Below are 19185 nucleotides of genomic sequence, written 5' to 3' on the forward strand. Positions count from 1 at the left end.
GAACCGGTTCTGGCCATCCCTAGTGTATTTCAATAAATTATTCGAGTGTTAAATTATAATTGGATCACCCATTAGACTTCATTAGTCACATTTGTTGGCGGTTGTTATGCATGCCCTCTCCCATATTTGTTAACAGGTAAACTCCTACTCATTAGTGCTCATTGCCCACATTTGTGGGCAGCCCATTATTGTGTAACAATCGAAGTAATTTCAATAAAAACGTAATTTTGTTGTGTATTTGAACTCCGTTAATAAACACATATTAGCTTATTACAGCAATGCGTTTTAAAAATGTTTCTGAGCACTAATGACACAAGTATTAAATTTGTAATGTATATTCTATCATTTTACAGCAAAGCCTTACAGTAAGTTATTCTTTCACACTTTGATATTTTATCTCAAATATTTGAGAAAATGATCCTAAGGTATTTCAGTCTTATAAAATATTCAATTTTATATTATATATTTAAATATTGTGATGCAGAATAATTGAACGAGAGGTTTGCCTTATATAATAAACAGAATTGAGAATACATTTAATCAGATTATTGATGATAAATTATACGTATTACAAAATATGTTCTCCTTTATTATCTAGTTAAATTATTCTCCTGAATACAATATAGTGCAAAAGCAGCGCAGGCAGACACCCACGCCATTCAAGTGTAAATGATATAATATTAAGAGCATTAATATCAGCAGGAGTCCCAGCAGTGAGGGAACCGATTGGATGCAGCCGATCTGACGGAAAAAGACCCGATGGTATGACATTAGTACCTTGGAAGAAAGGAAAGGCATTGCTTTGGGACTTCACATATTCAGACACCTATGCCCCCTCCAACCTACAATATGCCTCAGTACAAGCTGGACTCGTAGCTGCTCGAAGAGCGAAAGAAAAAAGGAATAAATATAGCAATCTATTAGATAACTATTGCTTTGTCGCAATAGCAATTGAGTCTAGCGGTTCTTGGGAAGAAGGAGGTCTCAAATTTATACAAGAAATCGGCCACCGTCTATCGATTAAATCAGGAGATAATCGAGCAAAAAGTTTCCTGATTCAACGCATAAGCATAGCCATTCAACGTGGGAACGTGTCGGCTATAATGGGAACGTTACCCACTAGTAAAGAGCTACAAGAAGTCTTTCTTCTGTAATTGCGAAGAAGGGAGGTTAGGAGTAAAAACAGACATCATTGGTGCATCAATTTATGTAGCAACCGAGCAAGGAGTATGGAGAGACAGCTCACAGTCCATACGTTTATACGAAAAATCGGCATGAATGCTGTACCGTACGTCAAGACAGTGACATAACATGACAGGTTGGAGCCTTTGAAAGCAGAAGATTTAGTACTACCTGCCGAACATTATATAGTCCAGGCGCATTTGTAAGTCCGTGGGATTTTGAATGAAGGGATGTTGCGGGTAGGTGGAATATCTTTATTAGGAGGTACCTAGTCATGTGGTACCAGGTGGCAAGCCGAAAACCGTGGCAGGGGACCGGGAGGGGGGAAACAAAATGGCCGCCAGTGACAGTGGTCTCTCTGGCTTTAAAGTGCTATAATTTCTACAACTTTTATATTAAAACCTTGAAAGTTGTGCAAATATGTAAATAACACATCAAACATTCCATTTTAGAACAATTTGGTACAATGGCGACGCCATATTTTAAATATAGCGCCCTTAAATCCCAAAATTCGGTATTATTTATTTCTTTTCTTTATATTCAAACTAAAATAACTCGTAAACTGCCACAGATAGGCGAAATCACCTTGAAACAAATGTTGTGGGTCCGTGTAAGGGCTTTCCAACGAGGTATATGCCATTTCTGTATCTTTAAAACTAACAGAACTAGACGAGTTTATGTTGCAGTATGTGTATACCTTACAGCTTTTAATATAGAGCTAGTAAAATTAGGCGAAACCTGCATTTGTAAGTTCGTGATTTTTGTGTGAAGGATCTTTACGGGTTGAGGGAATGCCTTCACTAGAAGGTACCTAATCATGTGGTACCAGGTGGCAAGCCGAAAACCGTGGCAGGGGACCGGGAGGGGGAAACAATATGACCGCCGCTCTCTCTCTCTCTCTCTCTCTCTCTCTGAAGTTTTATAATAGTTTTTATTTTCATTATTACTTCTTTGGCATTGAAAGAGTTTTTCTTTGTTGCAGGCATGAACAGTATAGTAGAATGAAATCGGAAAATGGAAGAGCATGAGAAAAATATCAAAAGTCATCTGCAAGTGCAGCTAGCTCCTTCGGCGAAGAAAATAAAATTAAGTACAGACTATTCCATGTGTATTTTTTGTCAAGAGGAAACAAAGAAACCACTTGTAAAACCCTCCAATTATGAAAAAGCGCTACAATGTATAAAATTGAGAGCAGAATGGATGGACAAAGAATACATTGAACTGAATAGACGTTTGAGTGAAGTAACAAGTGAAGATCTAAGAAATGAAAATGCATCATGGCATGCTGATTGCTATAAGAACTGCACACACAAGAAGATGATGGAAAGAACTAGAAGATCGTTTGGAAAAGAGCAACAGGAAATCCCCTTTACACATTATGAAGACTCGGAGGCTTCAAACTCATATATTACAAGATCACAAACACCAACTTATGAGAAAACAAAATGTTTCTTCTGTGACGAAGAAGGAAAACGAAGAAACCCGCTGTATGTCATCGCCTACGATCGATCCGGTAGTCGTTTGAAAGAAGCAGTAAGTTTGTCAAAGAATGAAGTGTTCAAAATACGATTAAGTAACTGCATTGATCCTGGAGATGCTCATGCACAGGATATATCCTATCACAAGTCATGCTGGAATACTCATGTTGTTAACGTGTTGCGGAAAAGCGAAGGCAAGAGGCATTCTGGTCTTAGCTCTGTGAGTGAAGAGGCTACCAAAACAGAATTTATTTATTCACTACGCAAATTCCTTCATGAAGGTCGTGTTAAGTCAATGGGTGAGGTAGAGAAACTTTATAATTCCATTGTTAAAAGCAATAATTTGAGTGACGATAAACTTCTGACTAGAAAACAGTTGAAAGCCTTGATAGAGGAAGAATTGGAAAATGTTGGTGTTGTTTTTTCCCATCCGAAGAGGAAGAACGAGCCTCAAAGAATTTCTTTAAAGATTACAAACGATTTTGCTCTAGCTAACGCTGAGCAGGATTCTGATGGTGTTGGAAGAAATATGAAGATTCTTTTTAAAGCAGCAGACGTTTTGAGAAAATATGCTTTCCAAAGTGAAAAGTGGTCGTTTACTGGGACTGTGGGTGAAAGTGATGTAAAGAAGTCTATTCCAGAGGAGATCTCTCATTTTTTCAAATGGTGTTGCAAAGGAGAGAATAAAATCGGATGTGAAAACGCAGATTTTGCAATCAATGAAAGAAGTCAGACTATCACAGACGTTTATGTACGAAATATTGTCTCCTCGTCAAGCAGCATATACAAAAGAAAGCTCTAAAGACACTGTACGCCACACTCATGATCTACCATTACAAGTGGCAGTTGGGCTCACTATACACTCAGCAACACGAAGTAAATTTATTGTACAGTTTTTACATCAAGCAGGTATGTCTATCGAATATAACAACATTCTTCGTATCGAGACTCAAATAGCAAATGAAATTATCAAGAGTATGGATTCCTTAGGTGGACATTATATACCATCAGAACTTGTTTCAGGAAGTTTGTGTATTGCGCGGCAGATAATATTGACTTCCAAGAATACTTGCCATGTACTAAATGGACTCTACATGGTACTGTTATGGTTATTTATCAAGAGAAACAGGAGGAAGATGTATCTTCTCAAATCAGTTTGTCAGGAAAACCTACGACTAGATCACTCGAGAAGATACCCGAATCAATGTCTAAAATGCTACCTTGCGTCATCTCAGGATCATTAAGACCGTCAAATCCCTCTCTGGTAAGTTCAGCAAAGTCTCCAGAAGAAAGTTCTGAGTTAATTTTAAGATACGAACGAGATGACATAGTCTGGATGATGGCAAGTTTGCAATTTGTCCGATTGCACGCTGATGATGATTTTGAAGATTCAGAAGAACAGTATAAGAAATCTTCTGGAAGAACTACAACAAACACTGAATCTCCTGTAGTGCCGACATGGTCGGCTTACAATTCGATTCTTAACAAGACTATGCCCAAAACGAGACTACCGACAAAACGAGTCGACTACCTTTGATTGATAACAGTCCTACCAATGCTTCAACTCAGCTTACGTTTATGAAAAGACTTGAAGATGTTTCAATGTCAGTTATGGGTCCAAATTCAAAGACAATTGCTACACTTGATGTTGGTTTGTACAGACCTACTTTGAAACTATCGATGGCGAAGAAAGAAGAATCGAAGAAATGGATCTTACGACCCGGTGAGCTTCATATAGTAATGGCTATGCTACGAAGTATCGGTTCCTTTGTGGATGGAACTGGACTTGAGATATTTTTGAATGAACTTTACGATGAGGACGTACTTTCTAAAATTATTGCTGGCAAATATGTGAGGAGGGCTGTGGATGCTCACATAACATTGAGAACGGTTCTTTTCAAATTTTTCTCTGATATGTTTTTCGAAATGCATGTGGAAACTAAAGCAGAGATTGAACAGGAAATTAATAACATCATAATAGGTTTGCAGCTTTCGAATAACGAATTAGTGAAGAAAAGTCACGAAAATACGGCACAAGCATTGGCTCGCCTTCATATTCTTTCCAAGATGAGAGAGTTTGCAGCTGCTAAGTCGCATGAAAGTCCGACATTCAAGGTTATGTGGCAGTACATGGAAATGGTGAATCTTATGATTCTCTTCATACGATCTGTAAGAACTGGTCATTGGCTGCTTCATCTTAAGGTACTAGAAAAATTTGTGAAGTATTTCTTCGCTCTTGACCTGACCAACTATTCAAGCATGATATCTTGGTACTTGGCTGAAATGAAGCAGGTAAAACTGATGTATCCAGATATATGGGCTGAGTTCCTAAAAGGAAATTGGGTAGTTAAAAAATCAGCCATACCATTTTGTGCTTTGGGATCCGACGAAGCACTTGAACACGAAAACAGGAGTATGAAAGTTTTGGGAGGCATCAAAAATATAACTCAGAAGAAAAACGCACTAACAAGATTTTTCTTGATTGCCCCTGAAATTGCTAGAGTATCTGATGACGCTAAAACTACGTTTGGGATGAAAAGTGACCATAAAAAAGAGCATCATCAGCTTTCAGTTTCCAGATCAAAAAGACAACAGAATGATCTGAGACAAGTCTATACAGCAGTGTGTAATTCCACTAATCCAGTGACGTACGATGGCAATGGACTCATAAATGTTCAAAGAAAGGCAGTTTTCAATAAAACTATCGAGAATGATTGTTGTGCAATGACTGAAAAAGGACTTGAATTATTCAATAATTTCAAAGAGGATCGCATCCAGCATCAACGAACAAATCTTTGGGAAAGCGTAAGAAAAGCGAATTTAAAGCTTTGTAAGTCTGCACGGAAAACAGTGAAGACAAGGTTGTGTGATACTATCTTACAGCTTAAAGCTGATCGTTCCTTGTTTACAAGGATGGTTATTGCTTCAAGATCCCGGACAGATATTGATCTAGAGGCTGCTCTTAGTACGTACGAATTTTCACCAGTTCCACTTTCACTATTTCGCCTGGATGGATCCATGATTCTGCCCCAAAATAAGAGTGTTCTTATGAAAATTCTAGAGAATTTAGGTAAAGCTACAGAACGGAATGGAAAACCTGTAGAAGATTTGCTGCTTCAGGAAGATGGGAATATCAGTTCAGAAAGTTGGAGAGAGAAAAAGTCAGCAGTGGAAGATGACGAAAGAGTAGAACTGGAAGAAAGAGATACAACAACACCCGTAATTACTTGCACTGAAGCTTCAATCCAGGGGCGGATCCAGGGGGGGGCGATCGGGGCGATCGCCCCCCCCAGAAGACGGAACTTTCTTATTTTATATATATAAATAAAACCCATCCCAAAGTTTGGAGCCCTTAAAACTAGCAGTATGACAACCCATCGCCCCCCCCAGAAGTCGGTCCTGGATCCGCCCCTGCTTCAATCACATACAAATCAAGTACTTCTTACTCTGTTGCTGTTCTTGATGGCATGGCAGAACTCCAAGCGTTGAAAAAGCCAGCGCATGTTAACACATGTCTCGATTTGTCTACATAATTCAGCAAAAGAATAGTCAACAATGTTGAAATACGATAAAACTCACCTTGTTTTTGATACGTATAGAAATAAGTCATTAAAGATGTCAATGTGGAAGAAAAGAGCAAGAGACAGTCCAACAATCGAATACAAGATATCTGACTCTGCCAATATAAAAAATGTCACTATGAAAAATCTTTTATCTCATCCAAAAACCAAAGATGCATTTACTGCTTATCTTTCAGAAAAAAAATTCTCCTTCATGCGAGTAAGTTGGGAAAACGCTTAGTTGCCAGCTGGAGGACAGAAGCAAAATCTTCAGAATTGAAAGACATCAATGAGTTAAAAAGTACTCATGAAGAAGCACATACAAAAATAATACTTCACAGTCTTTATGCAGCGTCTCAAGGGGCACAGACCATCCACATAATGTCCCAAGATACTGATATACTTGTTCTTTGTGTGTGGTGGTCTAGACACTTACCTGCCAATACGAAGTTTGTCACCGGAGTTGGAGTTAATAAGAGAATGATAGATATTCATACTATCCGTACCTCTCTTGGATCTTCTAGAGTAGAAGCCTTACTTGGATTCCATGCTATTTCAGGGTGTGATATTACTGGGGCATTTTCAAGGAAGTCAAAGAAGATGTTTTGGAAAGCATTTTACAACGCTGGAGTTGACATGCTTGCATCTCTTGGAAACCTCGGTTCTAGTAAGTTCAATGACGATGATGAAAGGCTAATTGAGAAGTTTATTTGCAATGTTTATATGCCGAACACTAAAATTCAAGATATTGGGAAATTACGATGGTGGCTATTCACGAAAAGGGACATTCAAGGCTCAGGTCTTCCTCCAACCAGAGCGGCTCTTACACCTTTCATTAAAAAGGTGAACTTCCAAGTACTAGTGTGGAAAAGTGCCGGAAAATCACTTCCAAATCTGCCAAGCCCACTAGATTGTGGATGGGAAGAAGAAACCAGTGACGAAAATAATATTGTTCCTGTGATGTGCACACTACCTTGCGCTCCAGAGACTGTATTGCAGTTGATTCGCTGCGGTTGCACAGTAAGTAAATGTTCTTTGGCATGCAAATGTCGATCTCGGACCATGCGATGTACGGAACTGTGTCTTTGTGGAGGAGATGAAGATCAGTGTGTAAACCATGACTTACGATGGGAAGATTCAGAAGATGATAGTGATGAGACTCTCGATGACTAGTGAGAAACCATACGAGTTACATCGTAAGGGAGAAACCTTAGAAATAGTATATACAGGTGTAAGGAATGCTCAGGTGAAAAACTATCGGTGTGACATCATAAGAGAGAAACCTTAAAAGTATAGTGTAAGGAATGCTCAGGTGAGAAACCATAAGTGTGACATCGTAGGGGAGAAACCTTAAAAATATGATGTAAGGAATGCTCAATTGTAAAAACATCAGTGTTACATCATAGGGTAGAAATCTTTAAAATATTGTGTTAGGAATGCTCAGGTGAGAAATTATAGGTGTGGCATCTTAGGAGAGAAACTTTAGAAATACAGTGTAAGGAATGCTAAGGTGAGAAACCAAGTAGTAAAAACCCACTAACGAACTGAGTGTTTTTTATAGTACCGATAGGGTCAGATAGAAAGTAGGTTCTCTAAATAATAGATAAATGAAGTAAATCAAACCCCAAGGTTAATTTAAATGAAGCAAATCAATCTATATTATAAACAATAGTATATACTTATTAGTTACAAAAAATTCTCACAAGAATAAATATTTTCTGTAGGTGTAACTCTTTTACATCCAAAACTGTGTAATTCAAGGATATATTTCTAAACTAATTGTATCACAGAGCATCATATTAAAGATAGATATAAGTACGTAAAGGCAAGGTTAATTATGTTGCATTTCTTTACAGTTTATGTTTGTGTTGTGCTTTCGCTATTAAAACCCACAAATTCTGACACCTACCTTACATTAACTAGTTATTTTGTGTTAGTTTTAAAGATACGACATCAATCTCTCATTTCCAAGCCACCGATTTGGCCTACAAGTTTATTTCATGCCGATTCCGGCTACCTTGGGACGGTTTACAAGTTGTTTAGCTTTGAATATAAAGAAATGGATAAATAATAATAATCTAATTTTGATACTGAAGCACGCCATATTTAAAATATGGAGTCGCTGTGGCACCAAATTGTTCTAAAATAAAATTTATAATGTATTATTTACATTTTTGCACAATCACGAAAATTTTAATATATAATTTGTAGAAGTTATAGCACTCTAAAACCAGAGAGACGAATTTCACCGGCGGCCATATTGTTTCCCCCTCCCGGTTCCCTGCCTCAGTTTTCAGCTTGCCACCTGGTACCACATGATTAGGTACCTTCTAGTGAAGGCATTCCCTCAACCCGTAAAGATCCTTCACACAAAAATCACGAACTTACAAATGCAGGTTTCGCCTAATTTTACTAGCTCTATATTAAAAGCTGTAAGGTATACACATACTGCAACATAAACTCGTCTAGTTCTGTTAGTTTTAAAGATACAGTAATGGCATATACCTCGTTGGAAAGCCCTTACACGGACCCACAACATTTGCTTCAAGATGATTTCGCCTATCTGTGGCAGTTTACAAGTTATTTTAGTTTGAATATAAAGAAAAGAAATAAATAATACCGAATTTTGGGATTTAAGGGCGCCATATTTAAAATATGGCGTCGCTATTGCACCAAATTGTTCTAAAATGGAATGTTTGATGTGTTACTTACATATTTGCACAACTTTCAAGGTTTTAATATAAAAGTTGTAGAAATTATAGCACTTTAAAGCCAGAGAGACCACTGTCACTGGCGGCCATTTTGTTTCCCCCCTCCCGGTCCCCTGCCACGGTTTTCGGCTTGCCACCTGGTACCACATGATTAGGTACTTCCTAATAAAGATATTCCACCTACCCGCAACATCCCTTCATTCAAAATCCCACGGACTAGGAAATATTGACATATGCTCCTGGACTGTTTCATTTAAATTTTCATTATAACAGTTTTTTTTTAAAAATAATCATTGTTATTTTAAAAATTTAAAAATGTATAACAATATATCTATATATAATACTAAAACAATATTTATATAAATATATATATATAGGATGCTTCAGGAGGAATGTTACATAATTTGTGAGGTGATTATACATGTGAAAATAAGTCGAAAAAGTCCTATGAACCTGTGTCCGATTTTCGATCTTTACGGAACTGGAGCGGGTTAAAGACTACACACATCCATGAATGACAAGTGTAAATATTACTCACCGAAATGTTGTGTGGGCGCTGTGGTGGACAGAATAAAGGTGGGACAGATCCATCGAACAAGAAGTGTGTGGGTTCAACAGATGGCAGCACTGTGACGTTGCACCGAGGAAATAGCTACAAATGCACCTAGTATGCAATTGTGGGTTGGATCAGTGAGCAGTCGTGAGGCAGTGTGCGTCTCGTACTTAGGTGTTACACCGATTCACTGTACCAGACAAGTATGCCAGTATCTAAATAACACGTTTCCTCAGCGGTGGATTGCCCGTGGCGGACCCATTAACTGGCCTCCCAGATCACCCGACCTAACCCCATTAGATTTCTGTTTATGAGGCTGGTTAAAGGGGAATGTGTAGGCTACGAAGGTGGATACACGTAAAGAACTTGTCGCTCGCATCACAAACGCTGTTGCTGGCATTAAAGCCCGCCGAGATGATGTTCGATGTGCAGCACAACACACCCTCCAACGCGTTGACAAGTGCATTGATATGGGTAGGGGACTTTTTCAACATCTCTTGTAGGCTGGTGTAGGTAGGTTCATGCCATTTTTGTCTGGAAATGAAAAGAAATGTTACATTCTGACCATTTTTGGAAGGGGGAAGGAGGTTGAGTAAATCAAGCTTCACTGATACCTAACAGAGCAGTTAGTGAACAGAGGCGTTGTATCTTAACCCGTCAACACCCAGTGTCACCTACAGGTAACACTACATTAAAGGCGTCTTCTTCCTTGTACAGTACGTCTACTTCGAATCTTTTTTGTGTGGTAATGCAACATACATAGGTAAGTAGCTGGTGCTACTGTGGTTCACTAGGACCCTCTGGTGGGCGATTGGTGAACGAGAAAACGCCTTGAAATTAGACATCTGTAGAGATTGGGCGTTAAAGGGTTAATTTCAAGCACTTGAAATAAAGGACGAAAAGAATAATAAAAACGTTTAAGAACTTACAAATGAACATATTTTGTTTGAGAGTAAGTGTGTTATTCTTTACACTGTAGTTTAATTACTAAATCTTAGGGAAAATCTAAAGAGATTGCTTAAATAGTAACTAAAAATTATTTGATAATAACTTTTTTTTCAGTCTCGATGCTTCCATCTCTAAACAGATTATAAACTTGTAAGTCAATTTACTTGTATCCTAGCATCACTAATGACTAGTACTGCACTTCTCGCAGCTAGAGATCATCATCACACTCAAATAATTATATTACTACTACGACTATTATTATTATTATTATTATTATTATTATTATTATTATTATTATTATTATTATTATTTAAGGGAACTTCTCTAATCTCGGGAAATTTCGTAGGTAAATTTAGCAAAAAGAGAAAAGGGAAATTTTCGCTAATACGTTTAATAAATCAGGGAAATTCTCTCACTGACTGATTGATTTTTGTTCTTTAGAAATATACCAATACAATAGCACAAACTATAGACAATTTTATAAGAAAAGGGGAATTTTTGAGTCAATTGAGGGAAATTTTCTTAAGAAAATCTACGAACACTGCTCACAGACTGAGACGCTTCTTTTCTATAGTCAGGATTAATTACACCAACGAACTTAGCTCAAGAAAGTGAATTCAGCTAATTCCAAAGATAATTTCGAAAAAGAGTTATCTTCAACAAGTTATCTTCTTTGCGTGTTGCTTTCCTCCATTTCAACGAAATTAGCTTATCGAGATTGAAAATATAAAATATAAATAGAAATTAAAGAGATGAAAACCATAATGTAGCCCAATCATTTTTTATTTTCTAATATATTTCTATTGGGCGAGGGGTGCGCCATCTAACGGCTCAGCTTCAAGCTACTGAGAGATAGCGAAGAACCTTAAGGATTAGCTACTTCATATACCGGTAATTGGTTTAGTTTCTGGTGTTGGTTGAAAGTACTTTTTACCTCTACTAGAGTTTTACTACTACTACTACTACTACTACTACTACTACTAATAATAATAATAATAATAATAATAATAATAATAATAATAATAATAATAATAATAATAATAATAATAATAATAATAGTCATTCTGTTTTAACCATTACATCATTTACTTCATTTTCGCTTTATTGAATTTTGATTTCTAGAAGGAAATTTAGATATACGAGGGTGGGCTGATAAGTTCTCGGCCCGACCCAGCAGCGACTTGAGCTGCCGGCATGAAAGTGTGAGGCTATTCAACATAGTCCCCGCAAAGGTCAACACACTTGGCACTTCGATGCTGCAACTTCTCCAACCTCTCAAAAAAAAAATCTCAAGGTTTGCAAAAAACTGTTCCGCAGCTGTTATCACCTCTTCATCACTGTGAAATTTCTGTCCTTTCAGTGCTGTTTTAAGTTTTGAAAACAAATAATAATCAGAAGGGGCAAGATCTGGCGAGTAAGGTGGGTGGTCAATGCATTGAAACCTTAGGTCCCTCAGAAAATCAATTGTTCTGCCAGCCTTGTGGACAGGAGCATTGTCCTGCAAGAAAAAGACGCCTCGTGTCAACTTTCCCCGGCTCTTTTCTTTAATAGCGTCCTTTACCTTAGCCAGCAGACTACAGTAATACTCTGCAGTTAGGGTTTGACCCTTTGGAAGGTAGTCTGAGAGCAAAATACCATCCTTATCCCAGAATATTGAGGCAAGCACCTTCCCTGTGGACTTTTGTGCTTTGAATTTTTTGGGCCTTGGAGATCCTGAGTGGCGCCACTCGCATGACCGCTGTTTGGTTTCCGGATCAAAGTAATTCAACCACGTTTCATCCTGGGTAACAAGCCGATTCAAAAAATCGTCCTTGGAGTTCGCAAAATGCCGTAAAATCACCTGCGATGATCTCACACATTCGCGTTTCTGATCCGCGTTCAAACATTTCGGAATCCATTTCGCAGAAAACTTGCGCATGTCCAGCTGATCATGAATTATTGACCCAACACGTTCTTTCGATATGTGCACTTTGTCAGCTATCTCCTGAAGCGAAAGCCGTCTGTTGCTCAAAATCAGGTCATGAATCTGGTCCACTTTTTCCGCAGTTGACACTGACACTGGCCTGCCACATCTGTCACCATCTTCTGTTGAAAATCCACCACGCTTGAAGTTCGCACATCATTTCTTCATAGTGGAGTATGAAGGGCACTGTCCACCCAATGTGTGCAGCATGCAACCATGGATTTCCTTGGGCGACTTCTGTTGCAGGAAGAAGAACTTCATTACACCTCGCAACTCCTCTTTGGTGAATTTGACATCTGGCTCCGCCATGGTTCATTCAATTACCTTTAAAATAAAAACTGTTCATGGTAGAATCGTGAAATTTGGTACTTAAACATATAAAAGATCAACATTTCACAGGACATCAATTACATCAGGATAGTACATTCGGAAGGGGATCGGGCCGAGAACTTATCAGCCGACCCTCGTAAGACTGGCTACCCTGTAAAAGTCTTCACAGCTGCGACCGCGAGTGAATGGAGAAACTTAGCTGGAAGGGTCGATAAGACCAAATTTCGTAGCCTTGCAACCTTGTAATACATACTCCAGCCGACGACTACTATATTTTTCATAGTTTTGCTAATTTCCAGAATTTAAGGGGTGGTCCTATGTGCCTATCCAAAAATTTAAGATGGGAGCATCAATGTATCCATGTTCTATAAAAGTAAATGAACCCCTATTATCAACCATATAATAATATAATGTCATAAAAGCTCATCAAAGAAGATAAATTAGGTCAAAAAACGACCACGTAGTGAACACATCCTAATATACAGGGTGTTACAAAAATGTGTCACGATATTATGGGAACACATTTCTCATATGAAAATAAGAAAAAAAGTTCATATAGACTTGTGCTCAAAAGTGGATAATTTCGGAATTATAGGGTGCCGAAACCGTGAAACAAGGGAACTTTATAAGTTCATAGCTCCACTACTATGGAACCTATCGTAATCTTGTCAAGACATTATAGGAACTGGTATGTGAACTATCCAAATGTCCATGTTTAAGAATGCTCCAATACAAAGTTTACAGCAATGGAGCATTTGAATTTAGGCATCTTGAAACTATATTCAGTGATGCCAGATTCTCTTAGGCAAAAATAAACACGCCTACAAATGTTAAATAATACTCATACTCGAAAAATTCCCCTACACTCCGTAAAAGAACAAAAAAAAAAGTAAAATGAAAAGAAATAAAGAACAAGATAGCAACGGGTGCTATCATAATTACCAATGATGATTTTAAGGCGTGATTTGGAAAGAAATTCTCCAGGTGTCCCGTGCTTAATGTGAATTAACAGTATTTTAGCATTACTTCTTCATGCCCCATGCGTTTAAAGCTTCCCGGACATGGATGGAGATACATGCTACGCCAGGTCAAGAACCGTTACCCCTCACACAGTAGAGTATTCCTTCAAATCGCATTACATAAGGTCAAATACTTCTTTAAAAAGGAAGTTCTAAATAACCTCGTAAAATTATTTTTTCAGCAGTAAGTGAAACTCGCCTAAAATATGACGAAAAAGATACATTTATGTCGCTTTGGGTCCAAATATGAGTTCATGCTAACATATAGATTTATATGACGAATAAAAACCATTATTTTGTGTTCACAAGAGTTAGAAATGTATTTATACAGGGTGTTTCAAAACAACACCGACAACGTTTGGGAGGTGATTCCTGACACTGAGATAAGACAAAAAGTATAGACCATCCTGGGTGTACAAATTCTTCCTTTCGGAATTATAGGCTGCCGAAAACATGAACTTTAAAGGTCCATAGCTCCAAACCTATGGGACCTACAGTAGTGGGGGTCAAGACTTCACATAGGAACTAATGTGGCCTATCCAAATATCCAAGTTTCAGAATCCTAAGGTACTCACGAAGCAATTTTTATAGAGGGAGTTTGGCTACGGGCATGTAATTTGAAGTATTATCCAACTACCTCTATAAAAATTATTGCGGATGTACCGCAGGATTCTGAACCTTGGATATTTGGGTAGGACATATATTGGTTCTTAAGTGAAGTCTTGACCCGACTATAGTAGATACCATAGGTTTAGAGCTATGGACCTTTAAAGTTCAGTTTTTCAAATCTTCGGCAGCCTATAACTCCGAAAGGACGCATGTGTGCACCCAGGTTGGTCTATACTTTTTGTCTTATCTTGGTGTCAAGAATCACGTCCCAAACGTTGTCGGTGTTGTTTTGAAACACCCTGTATTTAACTAAATATGTAAAAAAGATGCCAGAATAAAAATATGACATGTCATAGAAACCCGAGCCCCAGCCTGATGTCCAACTTATAACGCACTACAGCTCAGGATAAAATAAGAGCTGTTCGTTGGGGGGGGGGGATTTTCCTTCCCCTTCCCCTCCCTAAAATGGTTCACTGGATATGCGGAAGTCAAACAATTTCTGAATATTTATTCCTTTGGAACGTATCGTGCTTCTTTTCATGCGTCTAAACCAATTACGGCCTCAGCTACGAATATTTGAAAGTCACTATAGGGTGTGGCAGAAATATCTGATAGTTTTGCAATTGGAACAACTTCTGTATTTCCAAAAATAAGAAAAAGAGTGTACACTTTGCCATTGAATTCAGCATATGTTGCTATTACTATTCACACCGAAAAAGAAATTTTAGAAAGGAACGACTTTCAAATTTCCGTGAGTTTTATTTTCATCCACACATTACTGAACACGCGCACTAAAATTAGTCATGACATCATAAAGCATATTTATCAGTAGTGCCAAGATTTCCGGTAGATGGCAACCTTCAGTTGAGAGAGCGCAACGTCAAGTTTGATAAGCGCAAGGAGAGGGAGAAGGTCACTTTACGCTACTCGTAAGTTTTCAGTAATCATGGAGCAGTGAGGCGTGGCACATTACGCTTTCACCATGAAAACATTCTTTCCATAAATAATGATTCCGTTGTATGTACGCAGCGAGCATTCCGTCGTCATCACGAGTCAACCGTCATGGTTAAGTGCCTTCTCGCAACCGATTTTGCTGTAGGTAGAGAACTCTTGAGAAACTGCACAAGCAAGCAAACTTAAGGTTTGGGTTTTACTGGAATATTTTTTCTTCCTTCGAGTATAAATAACGCTTGGTCTCTTGAGAGATATCGGTATAGTAAATGATTATATCTAATGGAATGACAATAAAATCTTACTGGATTCCTTTCTTCTCTATTTATTTTTGACCTTTTTCGCCAGATACTTCATCAGACAAGGACAATATATATTGTTGTCTAAAACCTTAATCACTATATAAATTTCAGTTATTCTATACTTTTCAAACTTAATTTACCTGGAAAGGTGATACATCTTGTGAATAAACCCCATTGTTTTAGTCACAAACTGTTTCCTTTTATTCACTGTATGTTATTATTATTATTATTATTATTATTATTATTATTATTATTATTATTATTATTATTATTATTATTAGTAGTAGTAGTAGTAGTAGTAGTAGTAGTAGTAGTAGTAGTAGTAGTAGTAGTAGTAGTAGTAGTAGTAGTAGTAGTAGTAGTAGTAGTAGTAGTAGTAGTAGTAGTAGTAGTAGTAGTAGTAGTAGTAGTAGTATGTTTTTGTGTTTTTTTCTTTATTCTTTCTGAATATTCTATGTGCAGATAACACTGTATATCTTGTAAAAGATCATCCATTAATATACTCGTTTCTACATCTTTGATAAATGCCGTAGGAAACATCAAAAGAGAATAATGAAGGCTTCCAATTGAATTACTTCAAGAATTTTAGTAGAGTAAGAAAATCATCAGCTTCTGTGGTTAAGCGGAAATTGATTTTTATTAAATTTCTTCTTATAGAAGAAAACTTGTCTATTCAACTTCTAAGTTGTTCATTGTACCTTTGAAAAATTCAATATTGCTAATAAAACTCCAACTGACCAAAGCAGTCTATATATTTTAAGAGTATATATCTGTGTTATAGTTTCGGCTGTGTGTCTGAGGAAGGCTATGTTACATAGCCGAAACTGTAACACAGATATATACTCTTAAAATATATAGACTGCTTTGGCTAGTTGAGTGTTTTATTAGCAATCTTGTATATTCAAGTAATTTCGGCTAAATATAACTTTCTACTTATTGTAATGATATATATATATTCTACATTTTTGTCTTTACGTCTAAGAAATATAATGTAAGATGCAAAATTATCGTCTCTGTATTGCAATGTCCAGTTAGGAAGGGACAATAACAGCCCAGAATTTTAGCCCTTCATCTAATTTTATTTTATAAAATATTACAAAAACCGTCTTTGTATCTACAAAGTGAATATCTCAAAATCTTCCTTATAACAAGTGAGATGAAGGAAGGAACTTTTCTATGCGGAAACCATTTAGCTCATAGCGACCTCCACGGCGTCTTGCACCGACTTCAGGATACGGAACTGTGGTAACCTCCTTAGCTCATGGCAGTGTCCAAAGGTTCAGGTTCTAGTTAGGAATCCCCTTACCTCATGGCAGCCTCCATGAATTTTAGGCAAGGTAGTACTCCTTTGTCCAAGTCGACCTCAGGAGCAGGTGTTCGTTATGCGATGAGTGGTGAACTAATACTTGTTTCCTCTTCGGGTCCATTTTTATAGGCGATTTCTGGGTGACTCGTTCCTCCTCGATTCCCGTCGTGCTGGCTTCGTGTCTTCCTGGTTTTATGTGTATCGTCTGCTGTACTGATGATTGTAAGCAATAGCATGTGTTGCATGAATAACATGTACCTGCACTGAAAGATGAGGATCCTTACAGTATAGAATCTTTATTTATTTATTTATTTATTTAAAGGTTGGTGATAAGTCATAGAATTATTTTGTATGTCGACATTAGTTTTGTTTTAATTAGTTGATGTTTCTATATGGTAAGAAATGGAAGCTTATCATGTTATCATTAGCTTGAATACCCATTTGTTGTTGACTATTTGAAATTTCCATTTTCATATCAATTACTTATTGATTAACTAAACTTTCACTTTGTGTAATTATTACATTATTACCTCTTTCCGCTATTTTGATTATGAATTGTCATCAACTGTATTGACAGCTTTTCCTAACTTGTACATCATTAGCTCATAATTATCATGAAAGTAAGTTTTAGAAAAATGATGAAAGTAAGTTTATAATTTTCAGATGTGTACTTCTTCGTACCTTCTAATCTCAACCTCTCACGGAACTGTCGATATTTGTATTTTAAATCTTCTTTTTTTCTTTTTTAACATCAATTGAGGTATAAAACCTTTTGATCGACATAAATCCCAATCACATTACTGAGTTTTGTTAAAAATAATTTTCAATGTAAAAATTGATGTAAATGATAGATTATCATGAAAGATGGCGGATGAATCTTTAAAAAAAAATGAGATTTCATTTTGATTTCGTTGTAAATAATTCAGTTTCTTCCGATATTAATAAATTGTAGAGTTAATAACATATGACCTAACGTGATATTAATCGTACTGAAAATTAAATTACAATAAAATATTAATATGAATACAATAAAAAACATACTGCAAGTGAATATTAATGTTATTAAAAAGAAACTAGTAACAATTTGAATTAAATTAATTTCAAGAATTTTAGGAATGATAAAAAAATGTCAAAAGATTGCGATCTTGGCCAATAACTAGTTTTTTGATCACGGGACAAAAACTTTTGAACGATTTTTCGTATTTTCTACGGAATAAGCACATCATACTGAGTAAAGTGATAGTTTGAGTTTGGCTACGCTATATGTAGTTCTCCAGATATAAGGCGTACAAGTTTTTTGATTGAATAAAATATATTGGATCTTCGATCAAGGGCCACAAAATTTTTGAACGGCCCCTAAATCGAGTTTTCAATACTTTCAACGGAATAAGCACATCATACTGAGTTAAGTGGTAGTTTGTGTTTGGCTGCACTGTATGTAAGTTCTCCAGATAAAAAGCCTACAAGATTTTTGATTGAATGAAATATATTGGATCTTTTGATCCAAAAATGTAAATGAAAAATTACCTATTAAGCTAAAATTAAACTATGCCGTAACTATGGTAAGTAACTTTTAAATATTGATTTCACGTTGCAATTTACGTTATACATGATAAAAAAAAATATAAGTAATCAAAATTAACATAAACTATGCGTACCTATATAATAATATAAGATGCTAATTCACCAATAGCTATGAAGAATGATTTATCCTTGTGCTAAATAATTCTTGTGAAAGTAACTTTTTTGTTTTACCAATTTCGATTTGTTTTCGGAAGATAAAGACAAAATTTATTATATTTCTCTAACAACAGTATTATTTTGTTTCAGAGTACTGGTGAAACATATTGCAGATGATGCGAATATGAAAAATAAATTTAATTACAATAAAAAATGTATATTTATACAAAAATCTTTGTGAAGAATCTCAACTCTTGTGCTAATAAGATCCATATTGTTGTGTTATTACGAATGTATTGAATCTAAACTTCAAAATTACACTATTTTGATAAATGTAATTATGTAAATTAATAAAATAATTAATAATGGAAAACCGGATTTTGTTGACTGAAATATTATTGAGAGAAATTAACTACAAAATGACATTAAAATTGGAATTGAAAATTATATAAACAAAATTCTAACAGTAAGTAATTAATACTTTGCTTTAGTTAATTGCAGTAGAGTATGCATTGTTTCCTAAACTACTTCACAATTTAAATTCTGGTATTATATATATTCAATTTGAAAGAGGTGTAATGATTTTAGAACAG

General features: G+C 36.4%; 1 long non-coding RNA gene across 1 annotated transcript; it reads left to right on the forward strand.

The window, feature by feature from the left end:
• The first annotated feature begins 353 nt into the window (after nucleotides 1–353).
• Nucleotides 354–18976, forward strand: LOC145686745 (uncharacterized). The gene is made up of 3 exons (XR_014131643.1): nucleotides 354–365; nucleotides 10547–10582; nucleotides 18743–18976. It is a non-coding gene; the product is annotated as an uncharacterized LOC145686745 (long non-coding RNA).
• Nucleotides 18977–19185: the final 209 nt, after the last annotated feature.

This window comes from Thermobia domestica, chromosome 5 (genome assembly GCF_964235325.1).
Source record: "Thermobia domestica chromosome 5, izTheDome1.hap1.1, whole genome shotgun sequence".
Taxonomy (NCBI): Eukaryota; Metazoa; Arthropoda; class Insecta; order Zygentoma; family Lepismatidae; genus Thermobia; species Thermobia domestica.